Source organism: Bombus flavifrons, chromosome 13 (assembly GCF_040668555.2).
Source record: "Bombus flavifrons isolate JBK064 chromosome 13, iyBomFlav1_principal, whole genome shotgun sequence".
Taxonomy (NCBI): Eukaryota; Metazoa; Arthropoda; class Insecta; order Hymenoptera; family Apidae; genus Bombus; species Bombus flavifrons.
In genome coordinates this window covers 306,435-326,001 of record NC_138454.1, presented here as the reverse complement: position 1 = coordinate 326,001, position 19,567 = coordinate 306,435, and the positions used below count along the sequence as shown (strand labels likewise).

At 41.4% G+C, this 19,567-nt stretch overlaps 1 non-coding gene across 1 annotated transcript; it reads left to right on the top strand.

Annotated features, from left to right (window-relative positions):
* The first annotated feature begins 17,739 nt into the window (after positions 1 to 17,739).
* On the top strand, positions 17,740 to 17,844 carry LOC138186560 (U6atac minor spliceosomal RNA). Its single transcript, XR_011174920.1, has one exon. It is a non-coding gene; the product is annotated as a U6atac minor spliceosomal RNA (small nuclear RNA).
* Positions 17,845 to 19,567: the final 1,723 nt, after the last annotated feature.

The window sequence follows — 19,567 nt, the reverse complement described above, 5'->3', positions numbered from 1 at the left end:
CGCCACTATCATCGCCACGGGGGGGGGGGGCGGACACCGGCCGGACACCCCACCAGACACATCGCGGATGAGCGTACGAACGCCCCTACCACTACAAGGGAAATCAAACCGCCACCCATCATCATAACAACACAAGACACCCAACCCAAAAGACACAATAACACTCATAGAAAAAGTGTCAAACATCAAAAACTTCTATATTAAAAGAATACACACAGGTAAACATGCGCTTTACCTCCGAAACATATCCGACTTTCACAAAGCTAAAGAAACACTCCTTGCAGCAAACACAACCTTCTATACCTATACACCCAAAACAGAAAAACACCACACATACTTGCTAAAAGGCCTAGACAACAGCTACACTGAAACAGAAATACTCACAGACCTACAATCCTTACAAATAGACGACGTCCAATTTACGAAAGTCTCACAGTTTACGAAAAAAAAAAGATCAAGGGAGAACAATATATTGCTCCCAATTTATATAATACAATTATCCCCCCACAGCAATATAAGCAATCTATTAAAAGTTAACCATTTTAACTATTTTAAGATAAAATGGGAAAAAATAATAAAAAGAAATGATGACATAACTCAATGCCATAAATGACAGCGACTAGGTCACACTGCACAAAACTGCAACCGAAACTATCGCTGTGTAAAATGCACAGAGCCCCATGGCCCAGGCGACTGCAAAATAAAAAAAGAAGACGCAGTCACTAAGGACAAAATATTTTGCGTAATCTGCAAAAACTACGGACACCCCGCGTCATACAAGGGGTGCCCCAAGCTCGTAGAACTACGCAAAAATCTAGCCGAAAAAATCAAAAAGGGCAAAGAAACAAAGACAAAAGGAATTGCCGAAATTAGCCGTAAATACGTCCCAGAACTAAAGTTCTCTAAAGAACGTAGTGAAACAGCAAACAAAATAAATTAAATAACCGAAAACACACCACAAATAACAAACTTAGATCCGCGCTCAGGCCAATGCCCAATTACAACCGATAACACCCCCCAACTAAACATAGTAAACATTATTGAAGACTTAAAAAAAGCATACTCCAAGCTTTAAAAGAACATCAAATGCAATTAAATGATATAAAAACAATACTATCAACGCATGAAGAAAGGTTCGATGCCATCTTCGACACTTTCAATAGTATATATGACAAATAACCAAAAACCACTAAACCAACAAGTACAGTAAAATACATATAAATTAAACTTAAAACATCTGAAAATAATTGCAATAAATGCCAACTCTCTAATTTCAAACCAAAAAAGATACAGTATGCTAACCCTAATAAATAAAGAAACCCTCGACATCGTATTCATCTCAGAAACAAAACTAAATAAAAGACACAAAGTACACTTCAAAAACTACTCCATGACAAGACAGACCGAACGCCAGCCAAGGAGGAGGAACAGCAATCCTCATAAAAATCCCTATAAAACAAAACAATCTTAAATGACAAAATAACAAGTTTCAAAATCCTAGAAACAACGATCATAAAAATAAAAATAAGCAATAAGGAAAACTTATTTATCACTGCAGCCTACGCAACCTACGGAAACCGGAAAGAATTTAGCGACGAATTCAATAAACTTTTCGAACTCTTACAGCTCAACAAACCGGAAAACTACTACATAATAGCAGGCGACCTTAACGCAAAACATACAAGCTGGAAAAACGAAATAAACAGCACGAGAGGCAACTTCATTAGAAACTGGCTGGACAATAAAAGCATTCACTTCAAAACAAACTTATACAGCTCGGAGCTACCCTCTTACCCAAAAGGAGGCTCATACCTGGACATATGCTTAGCAGATGCGCGACTAAAATTTCAAAACCTACTTCCAAATAACACCCCTAAAACCTTAGCCTATGACAGTGACCATAACGCCTTAGTATTTCACATAAAAAAGAATACATCGGACCTCCTAACACTCGAAACACAGATCGAGGCACCCAGGTACAATTACAAAAAGACAGACTGGAAAATATTCCAAAACATACTCGAACAGAACTGCGAGCTAAAGATCTACAACAACGCCAACCTAACAAACAGTCAAATCGACTCATTTATAGACGAAATAGAAAAACATACACAAATCGCTCTCCAAAAATCCGTGCCAATCATAAAACAAAAAAATTAATGCGAGCCCTATATCAACAATAAAATAAAGGAACTACAACGAGACAAAAGCTACATACTCTCCAAAATAAACAATATAAAATACAACTATTCTTACAACAAAAGAGAAGAATTAGAATTCCTAAAGTATCTTCTATACAAAATAAAAGCACATCTGAAACAAGAATTCGCAAGCTCCATAAACCATTACTGGACAAACAAAATAAAAAACATCTCCAAAAACGACACAGCCAACATGTTCCCTCAAATAAATCAAATCTTCAGGCCAAAAGGACAAAACCCCATCCCACCTCTCAAATTGCCTCCAGAAAAAGCCTCCCTCATCCAAGAAACAGGTATAACGACACACAACACCATCAAAGACATCGAGGGTAACTTCATAATAGCTAAAACAACAGAAAAACTAGACATTATCGGCACCCACTTTTCCAAAACACACACACAAAACGAACACCTGTGCAGAGAACATCTAAACAGAATTATCATCGCCGAAACAAACAAACTCAAAATTGAAATGGAACAAGACATAACGCTAAACAAAACAGTCTGCACATTCTCAAACGAAAACACCGCAGACAATTCCAAACAACCGGAACCAGAAATAAACTACTTCACAAACTACAATCAACTAAACAAAATCTTCTCCAAACTAAACAACAAAAAATCCTCCGGCTTCGACGGCATCCCAAATATCTCACTCGTGCGCCTACCGAACAAAATAAAATGGTACTACACAGTACTCTTCAACAATGCACTAAACAACACATATTTCCCCAAAAAATGGAAAAAAGCCAAATTGATAGTGTAGTATCGCACATTTTAAACTGCAGATGGCGCTGCCAGGTACGTCCGCTTTTCGTCTAATTTCTGTATCGTGGAAGAAAAATCGGACTCCGGTCGCCGAGATTCGAACCCGGGTCCCGAACGTTCGCAACCTAAGGCGCTAACCACTGCGCTACCGTCGTCCGACACTAGTTAGTGTCGAGTGGTGGTATTCATTATCGAGCACCATCACAGGTCCTCTTTCCACGATACTACATTCGGCCATACCTGACAATCACATCTGCCCTCAGATGTGCTCGTCAGCGCCAACTTCACTCGCTGAACTTCTCTGGCGAGTCTTCTAGGGTCTTTTGAGCGTTGACACTGTGCGCGCTCAAGGCTCGTCTTCATCAATGGAGGGAGTGACACCTCAACTCCGCCCCGTCTTGATTGAGATCGCGATCTCCTGGACCGTTGACGTCTAAACGGTCTCCCATCAGCCAATCTCATCGTCGTCGTCGTCTTCTCGCGCACCGTGTTTTCCCGCTCTACATCCCACTTCTGACACCATTTTGTAGTATCGCACATTTTAAACTGCAGATGGCGCTGCCAGGTACGGCCGCTTTTCGTCTAATTTCTGTATCGTGGAAGAAAAATCGGACTCCGGTCGCCGGGATTCGAACCCGGGTCCCGAACGTTCGCAACCTAAGGCGCTAACCACTGCGCTACCGTCGTCCGACACTAGTTAGTGTCGAGTGGTGGTATTCATTATCGAGCACCATCACAGGTCCTCTTTCCACGATACTACAATAGCTATAACAAAAAGAGATAAAGACGGCTCATCACCCGCAAACCTACGACCCATAAGTCTCCTCCCCAACATAAACAAAGTATTTGAAATAATCATAAACAACCCCCTCACCTCCTTCTGCTCAAAAAATGACATAATCCCAGAAAATCAATTTGGCTTCCGACACAAACACTCCACAATTCACGCAATAAACAAACTTACGTCGGACATTTGCTGGACGCTAAACGCAAAACAACGAGTAGCCGCCTGCTTAATAGACCTCGAAAAAGCTTTCGACACAGTCTGGATCCCAGGTCTCATATACAAATTAATCAAGAAAAACTTTCCCAAATATCTAATCAAAATAGTTTGGGACATGATCACAAGCAGAACATTCGTAATGACTGATGGTTCACACATATCAAGCAAAGAATTCTCCATAAAAGCGGTCTGCAACAAGGTACAGTAAATTCCCCGTTACTTTTCAGTATTTACAATAGTGATTTACTAAACCTCTTTAGTCTCAATACATCCACCCATAAACGCTCCATAGCCTTCGCAGATGGCCTAATCATCTACGTAACAGGCCGCAAAATCAAAACAGTAAAAACGGAACTGCAAGAACTTTTTGATAAAATTAACGATTATTACAACACATGGAAACTAAAAACCAACACAAGCAAATGCGAAACCATACTGTTTAGACCCAAATCAAGCAAAATCGGTCCAATAGAAAGGGAACACTGTAGAAAATTTCAGCTAAGGGGAAAAGCAAACGAAGGGGAGCTCATACCACACAAAAACTGCGTAAAATACCTAGGCATAAACATAGACGAAAAATTAAACTATAAGCAGCACATCGAAATCCAACTCTCCAAAGCCAGCAAAGCACTCTGGAGAACAAAAAGATTATTCCAAACATCTCAACAGCAAAGTAAAAATCCTGTGTACCAAGCACTAATCAGACCGATCATACCCTACGGCTGCCCAATCTGGTACAACAGTTCAGTCTCCCAAATGGAAAAAATTCGCAGATTCGAAAGAAAATGCATCAGAGCTTGCTTGAGCACTTACACAGCGGATTCAAAAAATATGTCAAAAACAAAATAATCTACGACCTAGCCAACATTCACCGCATAGACTGTCACATCTTAAAATTAATAAGAAATTACCTCGCGCAAGTGGCAAAGAGACAAGAAAATAGCTTGATCTTCAGTTGCTTATTCCCAAATGTCGCATATTACAAAAACACTCTGGCAACAGGCTACATCCCCCCAGAAGCGTTCCTATACCTAGACGAAAAAAACTACCTCCAAGACCAAAATAACATTCCAATAATTTATCATATAAAAAGAAAAATAGGGACCAAAACTATACTCTACGAAGAAAACATAAACAGACAAACCGCAGACACAGGCATCTACAGGCAGGTTGGCATCTACAGCCAGCGCAACAATCATCACGGACACAACTATACCTCACCACCAACATGGAAATTGACCAATTAACAGTAACGTCAATTTCCCTCACATTCCGAATGAAGGCTATCCTCGACGAATCTGATGATCTCGTGCCCTTAGGCACACCCCATCATAGTTTTCCTCGACAGCGTCACCGTGCCGGAGAGACACTTTTTCGTACGATATCGTCGACGATTTAAGTAACGTTCTACGAGCAGTGATTATTTCACGTTTTAATATAAAGTCCAACTTAGAACTTGATGGAAGGTCAATTCGCTATCCCGCTGACCGTGGATTCGTTATCGAACCTGAGACCATTGTCATTAGCGTCGCGAGTGCCTGAACATCGCGATCACCTGTTACCACCGTAATATCTCTACCTGTATTAATAAACTGTTTCTTTGTTGTACCGCACCGATGGCCAATTCCAGTGAAAATTCATTAAGCGCTCCTAACCCCAATTCTAATGTAAACCCGACATATATATATTTCCAACAACTTTGTACAGGAGATATTTACGCCGTTGCGTAAGATATAAGTGAAGTAGACGAATGATTGACGGGTGAGAACCCGGAAAAGAGACATTGACTGTTTTCAGATTGGAGAATCAGTGCAGATATGTTAACTGATCTATAGGCGGAGATCGAGTCTAGAGATGTGGTGACGGTTCTGTAGTCGATGAACCAGTCTAGAGGTGTCGACTGTACTAATGTCGCAGATCCAGTCCAGAGATGTCGACTGATCAGTAGTTATAGATCCAGTGAATTCCGATGATGATGTTGTTGCAAAGGAAAACTTTTGTTCGGTGGTGATCGCCCCACCACTGATCGCTTGCGGGTGGAATGCTGGGAACATGGAAAACCCATGTTTCCCCTATTTCTACCTGATCGAGCAATAACAATAAGGAACTTCCTGGGTCGAAGCTGTTTTATGCCAATTGACGGACTTAACGGTATAATCAAACTGCTTAGGTTTATGGTAGTTCCTTAGGATTATTGCGAACCGCTTAATTATATGTGCACACCTGATGGACGCCTTGACCGTAGAGAGTCACCGGACGTAACAATCGTTTTGTAAATTTTTAGTTTATTTTCCATGGTGAGTTTAGAGTTTCGACTGGTTAGCCAGTACATCGGTCTTGTACATTGTACAAGCACCACACCATACCTAATACAACAGCACAAGAAATTAGAATTATAATCGAGAGAACAAAAAACGATAAAGCACCAGGAATCGACCTAATCAATGGTAAAATCTTGAAAAACCTTCCCCCGAAAGCAATATGTTTAGTCACAATAATGTTCAATGCAATTTTAAGAATTCAATGTTGAGAAACGTTAAGTAGATATGATCTCTAGTTCCTACAGGTTAAGTTGGTACGACTCTTAACGACGCCCTTTTGTCTTAGAGATCGACCACGTGTCAATTATCTAAGTGTATCCGGTGTGTTCAGACGTTTTGTACGAGGTGGTGAAATATACAAAATAAAATTCAATCTGTGTGAATCTATTAAATATGAACCCCAAACCTATATTTAATAACATTCAATACTTTCCTAATCTGTGGAAGCTAGCACAGGTCATAATGTTACCTTTTTATTTTTTTTTACTTTTTTTTGCACGTGGAGAAACCCTCATGGACACTCCGCTGTTACTAATAATCGGTAACAGCAGAGTAGTGTCGGACTCCTACCGACTAAAGCTCCACGATGACCACCCTACGCGTATGTCAGGAGTGCTCCAGGAATCTCTTATGAATTATCTTCTGTTGCACCCCCTTCCAGCATCCTCTTGTTCAAGCCAGTCCTATGAATTCTCCGTATGTTTAATTTGGCGTTGGGGCGGGATGGGGGGAAGATTTGCTTCTAGCGCTATCGCTCCTTCCAGTCGTGGTCCGTTGGGACGGCGATGAGGCAACTCTAGGCCGCCTGACTCTCCCTTTCTGCTCGCTCCTTTGCGAGCATAACTGACTCGCAGAAGAGGCGGACGGCCTCGTATTCCTGTGGCCATCTCAACATCGCTTCTACAATCGCCAAGGGGGTCAGTCTTTCGCCTATGGCGTGTCGCAGGGTGTAGCGAGACAGCTCCCACGCCGGACAGAGCTCCAGTGTATGCTGCGCTGTGCCCTTCCCTCACCGTAGTGGTGACAGATGTCCGTCATCTCCCGTCAGAATTTCCTCAGGTACTCGCCGAACACGCCGTGTCCAGTGAGCACCTGGGTCATCCTGTAGGTGAGCGGGAGGCTGCGGCGGCTTCTCCATATCTCCCAGTTTGGGAGGACCGCCTCCGCTCCTAGATGTTCGCCACCCTCTTGGTCAGCTGAGCTCGCCACTCGTCCCACGCGTCCTCCTCGGCGGTTCCTAGGTCGTTTAGGGCCGCCTGCTCGTTCGAGTCCTCTCCCGGGTCCCATACTCTCATGTGAGTGTATCTCCTCTTGAGCACCTGTGCCCGAAGCTCCCGCGGGAGGGGGGGCGCGACTAGAGCGGTCGCCGACGCGTGGGACACCGTTTGGTATCCCCTAACGATTCTGATGGCGGTTACCCTGTGCAGCCTCCTGAGGAGCAGGATGCTGCGACGACACGCCATCGGATCGTCTTCCTATACCGGGGCCCTGTACATCACTCGGAACCGAACGACGCTCTCGTATAGTCGGCGCACCGCGACTCCCGCCCCGCCGAGGGTTTGGCAGCAGGCCGTACAAGGCATTAGCACCCGCCGACACCTTCGGAATCAGGGAGTTGAAGTGCGGCTCGGACATCCAATGGCTGTCGATGACGAGACCCAGGTATTTCATCCGCGATCCCACCCCGACGGTTTCACCTGCCATGTTTATGCTCAGAAAGATCATAATGTTACCTAAGCCAGACGAAGACCCACACCAAACTGCATATTACAGACCAATATCACTATTTTCTGTGTTTTCCAAAATACTGGAGAAATTATTATACGGTCGCCTAAAACCAACAATAGAGAAAGAAAAATTAGTACCAGATCACCAATTTGGATTCAGAAACAAACACTCCACGATAGAGCAAATTGCGCAGGCTCGTCAACGAAATTTTACTAGCAAAAGAAAAGAAACAATACTGTACAGCCCTCTTCATGGACATTGAGAAAGCACGTGACAAAGTGAATCATGAAAGCCTCTTACAAACATTCAAAAAACATTTCCCGGAACAAAATAGAAAAGTGGCTACAAAATAAACAAATGAAAGCAAACCCCAGCAAATGCAACCATATTACATTTACACTACGAAAACCAAAACCACCAAATATCCAATTGAATGGCACGCTCATAACACAAACAAGGCAAGTTAAATCCACTTAGAGACACAACTTACATGGGAGCAACATACTAAATCGATTATAGACAGAATACGGATGTGGCGGATCGGTACCAACAGGACATCGACAGGTTGAGGCATCAACGCGGTCGTAACACCTTCCGGGAGATCCGCGGGAACCAACCGCCAACACCAGAGGGCTACTACGACAGCGAGTCTGTCTGTCTCGCTAGCGGTCGAATATATGGGCGCATGATACAAATACCGCACCTAGCGAGACTCCCTCTACGTCTAAGGCAGGGACTACCGGGCATAGCCTTACTGACGAGTCCACCGGTAGTCCCGGGACGAAACATGAATTCTCTTTTCACCTGGCAGCAACTACACTTCCTACAAATGCTTAGTTTTATGACAGTTTCTTAGGATTATTAAGGTCTGACTAATTATATTTGCACAGTTAATGGCCGTCTTAACCGAGAGATGGATTTTATTTTAGGTAAAGGATCACCGGACGTAACACCTACTGTTATGGCCTCTGCCTCTATAATTCCTTCTTGTTTTTAACATCTAATATGGACAAAGTTTAATTATAATAATACTCTTTGTAGAAACCTATATGGCTTTGCATATCTTGTCCAAAGATGGACGGATATTTCTGCTAATACAGGGAGAAGAAATGCGAAAACCCGTAGGCGTCTTCAATTACCGTAACATGAACGATTCTTTCAACCACGTCAGGGTCAAAGGTTTCAACACCGAACGGTAGTTTTAAATGTTTTCTATCCCCAATTATTGTATAAAGAAAACCCGAGTGAATATTTCAACAAAAGATTTTATTCGAGTAATAAATATAGTTTACGCCGAAATTATTAAAGAGGAGAATGTTACAATGTCTAAAAGTCTCATTTTGCTTATATATGTATTATCGTTCGCACTACGGAAATATTGCTTTAAGTAGTATACTGATTGAACTATGTGTTATTTAATAAGGTTTTGGGTTTATAAAATAACGATTCACTTAGATTCGTTTTCTCCAATATATTAGGTGAAGTAAAAAGTTCTGAGCGCTTTTTCGCTTTATTTCGACGATGAAATTAACATAGTCAAGATTATTCGATTTAGATTAAATATGCGCCGTTTTGTTCGATTACTTTTGTCCATTTTGAAGGCAATTTCATAATTCCGCGGTTGAAGAAGTCCTCGTCCCTATTGGTAAAAAACTTGACCAGCTCATTTTCACAAGCCTCTCTTGAGGCCAGTTTTGTACCATCAAGAAAATTTTGCAAAAACTTAAAAAGGTGATAATCGCTTGGTGCCAGGTCTGGACTGTACGGCGGATGCGATAGAACCTCCCAGCCAAGCTCTCGGAGCTTCTGACGCGTCGTTAAAGATGTGTGCGGCCTGGCGTTGTCTTGATGGAACACAACACCTTTCCTATTGGCCAATTCTGGCCGCTTCTGGTCGATCGCCTGCTTCAGTCTGGTCAGTTGTTGACAATAGAGGTCCGAATTAAGTGTTTGCCCCGATGGGAGCAGCTCATAATGGATGATTCCCTTCCAATCCCACCAAACACACAATAAAACCTTCTTGGCCGTTAATCCACGCTTGGCGATCGTTTGGGCCGGCCCACCGCGATTGGACCACGATCTTTTTCGGCTGTTGTTCTCGTATGTGACCCATTTTTCATCGCCAGTCACCATCCGCTTCAAAAATGGGTCGATTTCGTTACGTCTCAACAAAGAATCGCAGGCATCAATTCGGTCCAAAAGGTTCTTTTGCGTCAATTCATGTGGCACCCATACGTCGAGCTTCTTCTTGAGACCAGCCTTATGCAAATGGTTCCAAACGGTTTTCTGGCTAATCTTCAGTTCCTGGGCAATGGAATAAGTGCTCACATGCCGGTCCGACTCGACGATTTCCATGATTTTATCCACATTTTCGACGATTGGCCTACCAGAGCGTGCCTCATCTTCGACGTCCATATTACCAGAACGGAATCGTTGGAACCACCGCTTTGCTGTTGCATTCGATACTGTACTGGGTCCATAAACAGCACAAATTTTTTTGGCCGCCTGCTCCGCCTTTTCACCTTGGTCGTAGTGGTACTGAAGAATGTATCGAATTTTCTCTTTTTTTATCTCCATTTTCGAACGCTGTAACACACAACTGGCTTCACCGAACACAAAACTGACAAAGAACCTTTTTGATGCGTAATATCACCTTGAAATCGGTGTATACTATGACTCGATGCGATGTGCACATCGTGAGATATGGCTCACTAAAGACATCTAGCGAAAAACGCTCAGAACTTTTTACTTAACCTAATATTTTAGACTAACAATTCAGTCTTATAACACGTCTTACCACACAGGAATCTTCAAGTCAATAGAACAACGTGGTCGACTTCTAAGACAAAAGAGCGTCGTTAGGAGTCGTACCAACTTAGTTTGTAGCAACCAGCGATCATACCAACTTAACATTTCTCAACACTCCCCTTTGATCGCTAGTTTCTACAAGCCCCATAGCTTTGGTAAATTGCTGAGTCTTAATCCTATTTAACCCTTTGGTAAGAATGTCAGCGACATTCTCCGGACTAGGTACATAAATATAGTCTAGTATCCCCCTCGATACGCAGTTCTTAACGTAAAAGTATCGCACTTGGACGTGCTTAGAACTCTCGGCAACTATTTCGTCCCTTGACCATGAAATAGCTCCGATATTATCGCAGAATATTTTGCAGGGACGAGGGCAATATGACAGTTGACCCAATTCCTTTAACAGTAAAGAAATCCACACTGTTTTCCTTGCTGCTTCCTGCATTGCTACGAATTCCGCTTCGCACGTCGACTGAGCTATAATCGGTTGTTTTTTGGATAGCCAGGATATCGCAGCACCAGCGAGTATGAACACATACCCGCTCCTACTTTTCCTGTCTACCGTACAACCCGCAAAATCCGAGTCGCAAAATACTTTCAGAGGTTGCCCGGTCCTCTGGTATACTAACTTTAAGTCTTTGGTCTTTAATAAATATCTGAATACCCGCTTCACTGCTTTCCAGTCGGATACAGTCGGATTCGCGCATCTTTGGCTCAATTTTCCTATTGCACACGCAACATCAGGACGACTTACAGTAGCGACATACATAATGTGTCCCACAGCTTGTTCATATAATTTGCTGTCGAAAGGCTCATCGCGTTCAATATCAAAACCAGCCTCACATTCCCTAGCTAGCGGTGTCGACACTCCCACCACCCCAGCCTCGTGAGTAATGTCAAACAGATCCAGTATTTGACCTATCTGTACAGATTGATCGAATACTACCGTGGTGCTGTTTGGCTTACTCAGGTGGATGGACAGAAATTGAGTGTCTACACCTAGCATTCTAACATCTAGTTTGTCCTTAACCCTAGTTTTGAATATCTCAATCCACTCATTCGTCCCAAACACAAGGATGTCGTCCACATACACAGCTACAATCAACCTTTTAGACGCATCCACATACACACATGGATCACTCATGCATGGGCTCAGACTCATACCCCTTAAAATGCTATTGATGTGCCTAAACCACATTCTTCCAGCTTGTTTTAGTCCATACAGGCTTCTTTTGAGCTTACACACAAATTTAGTTCTGTCTTTGCCTGGAACTCTAAAGAGTTCTGGTTGCTCCATGTATATATCCTCATCCAGAGGGCTGTTGAGATATGCACATTCCACATCGATGTGCTCGTAAACCCACTCATTCTCCGCACATAGAGCAAGCAGAATTCTTAGAGTTCTGCGTTTTACTATCGGACTAAAGGTTTCTGAATAATCTACTCCAGGCCTCTGCCAGAATCCCCGAGCCACTAACCTAGCCTTATATCTATCAGGGTCTCTCTTTATCGCAAGCACCCACTTACAGTCTATAACGTTTTTATCTAAGTGTCTTTGCACGATGTCCCACACATCTTTGCTTTTTAGATTGTCTAGTTCCTTCTTTATTGCATCAGTCCACTTTTGAGCGTCTGGCCCTCTCAGGGCTTCATGCACATTCACAGGTACACACATGTTCAGAGATTTACAAACAATCGCAGTGCGAGCACAACAATCACATGTTCTTGGTTTGTGTAGCCTTGCCGACCTCCTCGGCACAAACGGTACACTCACAGTATCCACTGGATCGTCCTCACACGTTAAACTATCCATAAAGTAGTCGGTTTCCCCTTCGTCGTTTTCTCCGTCACTCTGTGTCTCGACGTCAGTTTGACCGGCTTCTCCCCTATGTTCAAAGGTTTCTACATCCCATATCCATTCCGAGGACTTATCCTTTATATGGTTCGTTTCCACCTTAGCGCTCTTGTAGGGAAACGTGTTCTCCTCGAATCTGACGTGACAGGATATTATCACCTTTTGGGTCTTCGGTAGGTAAATCCTATAACCCTTGACCTGTCTGTCATATCCCACAAATATCCCCTCATCCGCTCTGCTCTCGAATTTTCCTCCGCTTGGACTCTTTAGATACCAGACTCTGCATCCAAACACTCGCAGTCTGTTTATCTCCCCTTGGAGGTCACATCTCTTACCCCTCCATAATTCCAGTGGGATCTTGTCTCCGATGGCAGCGGATGGGCATAGGTTCCTTATGTGGCATGCCGTGTTCACAGCCTCCCCCCACAGATAGTCAGGGAGTCCAGATTGGATGAGTAAACATCTGGACATCTCGACCAGGGTTCTGTTCGCTCGTTCGGAGACCCCATTTTGTTCAGGGTTTCTAGGAACAGTTTTCCTGTGTAAGATACCTTTCTCCTTTAGGTAGTTCTCAAAGTTTTCTCCAGTGTACTCACCCCCGTTATCTGTTTGAAGTGCACTTATCTTAGATTGGTGTAAAGCCTCCACCTCCGCCTGGTACTCCTTGAAACACCTGAGTACTTCATTCTTCCTACTGATGATCCTGACGTGCGTGAACCGGGAAAAATCATCTATGAACGTTACGAAATAATTACCTCCGCCCAGCGACTTGCATTGTGTTCTGCCACTAATATCGCTGTGAATTATTTCTAAAGAACGCCGACACATGTGGTGGGCGGTCTTCGGAAAAGGTACTTTTGTCATTTTCCCTTTCACGCAGACCCCGCATGGTTCCTCGTGCATCCTAGAGTCCTCCTTCACACTCCTTACAGGGATTTTTCTCATCGCATTCCCATGTAGATGACCTAACCTCTCATGCCATGATACGATACCCTTGTACGCCTTAGCTTCAATAACCTCGGCGTGGTCATTGTCATTTCCAGGATCTTCTTGATCGTTCTCCATGGAAACGTTTGCTGCATGCCTCTCAGGTGGTATTGTCTCTAGGTAGTACACGTTGTCTCCTACCTTTGAGTTGAATACCATGTCCCCATCATCATGTGTGCCGACGGCCTCATCCTTCGTACATACTGTGGTGACGCCTTTCACTGCCAATTGCCTGATCGATATTAGATTTACATCTAATTCGGGTACCCACAGGGCGTTCGACAAGGATAGACTCCACCCGCCGCAAGCCTTGGTCATCTTCACGACGATCGTGCCTTTTCCTTTGACTTCCAGGTACCCCTTACCAATCCGAATCTGTCCGGCCGCAGGCACGAAGTCCACGAACCGATATCTATCCGGAGTCATATGGTTTGAGGCTCCCGAGTCGAGATAGCTGATCCTATCCCTTTCCACGTGGTTGATAGATGATTAAGCCAGTGTGGAGATAAGTCCCTTGGACTTCGGTTTATCTTCCACCTTGTTTTCTGGGTCTTTCCCTTCCTTGTCTTGGCAGTTGTACGATATGTGGCCTCGTTTTCCACATTTGTAGCATTTTTTATCTTTTGGGTTTTTGTACTTCTTCTTAGCGCCATCTTGACCTTGTTGGAGCTTGGTCTGCGATTGTCTGCAAGCCGCCATTGCACTATTCTTTTCGGATGGACCCATAGCCGCTTCCATTCTCCTTTCCTCAAGTAGGAGATCGGATTTCACGACCCTCGATGTTAGATTCTTATCGAGCCTTACCGTCCTAAGGTATGTCGCGTAGTTTGGGTCCGACACGAGGCCGGCTAAGATGAAGCACGCCATCACGTGATCATCGATTCTTAGACCTGCGTTGGAAATTTTTTCGCACAGGTCGTGTATCTTACCGCAGTATTTTCCAACATCCATATCGGGGGTTTTTTCCATGGTACCCAGTTCCCGTATGCATAGGACAGTGTCCATCGACGTGGACCTCCCATGGACGTCCTCCAGCGCCTTCCAACAATCCCTCGCTGTCTTCAAGGATTTAATATCTCCGATAAATTCGGGGCGAACATGTCGGAAAAGATACGCACGTGCCATGTTATCCTTCCTCATGCATTCTGGGTCCAGCCTTTGCGCTGCCGTAAATCCTGGTTCTATTGCCTCCCAGCAACCCAGGAAAACTAGCGAGGCTTCCGTCATTGTCTTCCAATACTCGTAATTGTCCTTTTTTAGGACCGGCTTCATATCGATGTCCACATCACTTAGTTTGTCGTGATTGGCCATGGCGTGGTCTCTTCTCGGATTATCTTGTAAAACACAAAAAAACTCAAAAATAATAACGTTTTTCCCCGCAGTTTACTGCCCTGGGCCCATAACCTGTTATTTAATAAGGTTTTGGGTTTATAAAATAACGATTCACTTAGATTCGTTTTCTCCAATATATTTTAGTCTAACAATTCAGTCTTATAACACGTCTTACCACACAGGAATCTTCAAGTCAATAGAACAACGTGGTCGACTTCTAAGACAAAAGAGCGTCGTTAGAAGTCGTACCAACTTAGTTTGTAGCAACCAGCGATCATACCAACTTAACATTTCTCAACACTATGTCATTATAACTACTTGATGTTACTGAGCGAATCTCTTGATTGACTCTTTGTTACTGACGTACGTTACCGGCTGACAATTAATAACTGCACATTCGGTAATGACTAAATATAACTGATCTTAACTGAGCTCTATAACTGACTGAATTTGACTGAATTTTATAACAGACTAATTTTAACTGAACTCTATAACCGTCTGAATTTTGTTGAGGTTATTCGATGTGTAAACAGAGAAAACTCGTGGATAAATTGTAAGGTAGAAAATATATTTAAATATAAATGTAATTATAAGTAAGAATACAATTTGAGCTGGTCCAGATCCGCACGCTAGCTGTGTTACCCAATAACTGAAAAACCCGAAACCAACGTCGCCTGTCTACTGTTTATGGTCTGTCTTCGTCGCAGTCTTTTGTCTACACGTTGTCGATGGCTTCAGTGCTTGAGAAAACTAAAAAGACCAGATGTAGAGTTTTCTTAGAAGTGGTGACCATTTCAACAAATTTAACTGAATTTTATAACAGACTGATTTTAACTGAACTGAACTGACTGACTGACTATCGCTCTATAATTGAACTGTATAACTCATAAACTGACCAACATTATTGCCTGCAATTAATAACTGAACTGAACCTACGTTTTAAGTAGCTACCCTTATTTATACTAAAATAATCGAGATAGTTGTCACGTGACTGTTTATTCATTCGGCACGTAATTATTCCCGTGGATGCCGCAGTTTTTGTTTTTGTTGATGTCCTTTCCAAGAAGTACTTGTTTTGTTGATATGGTTCTCTTGCAGGTGTTGTTGATGTCTTTTTCCAAGGAGTCCTTGTTTTGTAATATGGTATTCTTGCAAGTACTGTTTATGTCTTTTCCAAGAAGTTTTTCTTTTTGCTGGCACTTGACATTAAAAATATATAATTTTTAATGCCTGGCATTCAGCATTAAAAACATGAGTGAAACCAGCGTTCAATTGTCAGGATACCCTAAACGGGAGTGGAATAACTGCAAATTTTGTGTAGTTCTGGGCTTATTTCAACGAAGCTCTCAAAAAGATTGCATTTAGCTCAGTTCTGCGCGTACTTGTTAAAACTGACGCACGCGGCATCTGGCTACAAAATGGAGCGTAACTAGCGTTTGGTTGCCAGGATATCTCAAAGAGGCGCGGAATAACGGCAAATTTTAACGACATTATTAAAAAGATTGTATTTGCACGCACTTGTTGTCACGTCTCACGCTTCACACGAGCCGTAACGTGAGACAGGAAAAGAAAGCATCGTAACTCGCGAATAATGCTAGCCACAACTCTGGGAAAAATAGAATTAGGAATAAAAGTTTAGGGGAATAAAAACATAACACGCTTAGATATTTTTATTTATAACCAAAATTAAAATAATATGATCAGGGAAATCTTCCAGAGGTTACATCTGATGGGACATACTCACCATGATCGTACGACGGCCGAAACCCCTCCTTATCCGGAAAGGTGATGGTGCATGTGGGCATTCAAGACTTCTACAAGAATTTCCTCGAACCACTCTAGTTAAATCTTCCTCGATTCCTTCTCTTCTTACGCTAGAATAACATACAAGGAGCTGGGTAACAACTAAAGTTTAACGAAGGTGTTACTTTCCGTGATCCTTTACATGAACCGGACTTCATCTTACGGGTAAAATGGCCACCAGATATCTAAACATCCTTATCTCGGACCCGCAATAATCCTAAGGAATCATCATAAATTTTAGCATTTTTTATAGTTAGGGCCCTTAAGGCTACACAAGTGTCTTTTAATTTGAAGCATTCCTTAGGGTTATTGTCTATTTTGGAGAAATACGGCAAACGGGGTTTTTCCCATGTACAGAGCGACCTGTGATTGGGGGCGGCCAGCACTCATCCTTACCCATCTGCCTTTTTATATAAATACTTAAGTCTTCAAAGATGTTGGAAATGTATATTTAAACTGTTATAATCATTATATCAACAATACTCAGTGTTATAATCATTCAACCACCTCTACTATCTTAACCAAGATAGGGGACCGGCTGATTCGTGGCGTTGATTATTATATTGTAACGAGAATTTACGACTCTCATTGGCGCACTCTACCGCGACCGCGTCTCTCCGCGAACAGTCGTACAAATATCATATAAATGCAGGGGTTTGTACATACTACAATGTGATGATAAAGTTGTAAAGTAATAATAATTCAAATAGTAACACGTATTTAGAAATAATTAATACAAATTTTGCATTGTTAAATTTTATAAGAATTTAATATCTCCATAATTATTATAGGCAAGGGCAGATACACTAGGTTAATAACCAAATACACTGATTGCTGTATACACCATATGAATTATAAGCACGTGTGGAAATATTAAATCAAATAATAAACGAAACCGTGTTAGGATAGGGATATGTTAGCCTTTGAGCACATGTGTAGTATGAAAGGAGAGACGTTTAGCACTTCTCTAGACAAGGATGGAACACATATAAATGATGAGAAATTGTCGCCTTTCGGCTGTACTTACCAGATTTTATTAACCGAGCAAGCCTGGGCTCAGGCGGGGACTCCCTCCGCCGGGCAGGTGGACCGAGACGTTGGGGGGAGGGGAAGCTAGACGAGAGGTGTGGGAGTGGTGACGTATCTCATAATATCTTGTCTTCTCATAATATTTTTAATTATTTTCAACGAATTGCATATTCTGAGCTCATAATGTTTTGATATTATACGTTACAGACGAAAAACTTTACACATGTCATTCAGAAATTAAAAATAGCACACCAGAGCTATCTTTTTGGCGAAGAGTGTAAGGACACAGAAATCACGTAAATCGGTACACATCACAAGCAGACACTACTGTAAAGGAATAAAAGAAAACCATTTTTAATATTATAAATTAACATATACTTAACCATATAGAAATAAAATACATATAAAAGTGATATAATAATTGAACACACATGGGTAGTTTTCTACTGTCGCCATCTTGCCTTTGCGATGAGACATTAGCGACATATGAGCGCCATCTAGTAAAATAAGCTAGCGAAATAACATAATGATATCAATTTTGATTGGTCCAAATCGATGAAAATCTTGAACACCGACTAGAGTAATAATACGATGATGGTGCTGATTGGTTTGTATCGGATTAAAATTAGGAGCGATTAACCAAATGGATAGTATTATAAACACTACTTTAAAATTATTAAATGAGAATAAATAATTGTACTGAGCCGAACAACCACTAATAACCACTATAAACTTAATACACAAACTTAACGCAGAGAAATATAAAGTAATAAACGAATAGTTAATATAGATTAAAACAGAACTATTAAATAAATTAAATAATAAATACTTAGAAAATTAAAGATTAACATAATAGTAAATTAATATTAAAAAAACAATAAATAGCAAACTAGGGTTTATAATTATAATAGCAAAGTTGAACTAGTAGTACTTCACAAATGTAACTATACATATTTTTCATAAGAAACAACGTATAAACGTATAAATAATTACCAACTATCAAAAGGAATTAGTGACAAATAGAGCATTTAGCTTAAATATAATCCATAGATTATTGAAAACACAAAAGTAATTAACAGAAACGATGAATGCCAAATAATTTTGCAAATTTCATAATTGTTATACTAATGGTATGCGATAACTAACACAATAGTTTGGATAATATAAAATTCAAATTAAAAGCAATGTTTGAATAATAACAATATAACTACATACAGTAATATTTTAGTCATAATCAGTATAACAAGGATAGTCATCATTTTTATACACTAGCAGCATTAAATATAATGAAACAAACCATTGTAACATAATATAAACGAGATGGTACACACAAAACAAACGTTTTATATTTATCTTATTTAGATCTATTTATTTCATGTATTTAATTCATTATTTGGTTACTTATTTAGTTTGCGATTAACTAATCCTAGTTAGCTCATTTATGCATGTTATTTATTTATAAGTTTGTATATTTATGTTGTATTCAGAGTTAAATGCATGTTATTTATCAATTTATATACATGTAGTGGCACATGAGTTAGAGAACAATTCAAATCATGTTGTTTTGCCTCGGAGTAATTTGAATTGTCCGACTCTGCTCCGACCAGTAAAAATAAACGGACGCAACCGAATCAGTTCTATTATCAACGAGTTATCTAGAGTTATCGAGCAGTATTTACGATTATCTATCGAGTATTTATCAAGTATTTATCAGCGATCTTATTTTGCGACT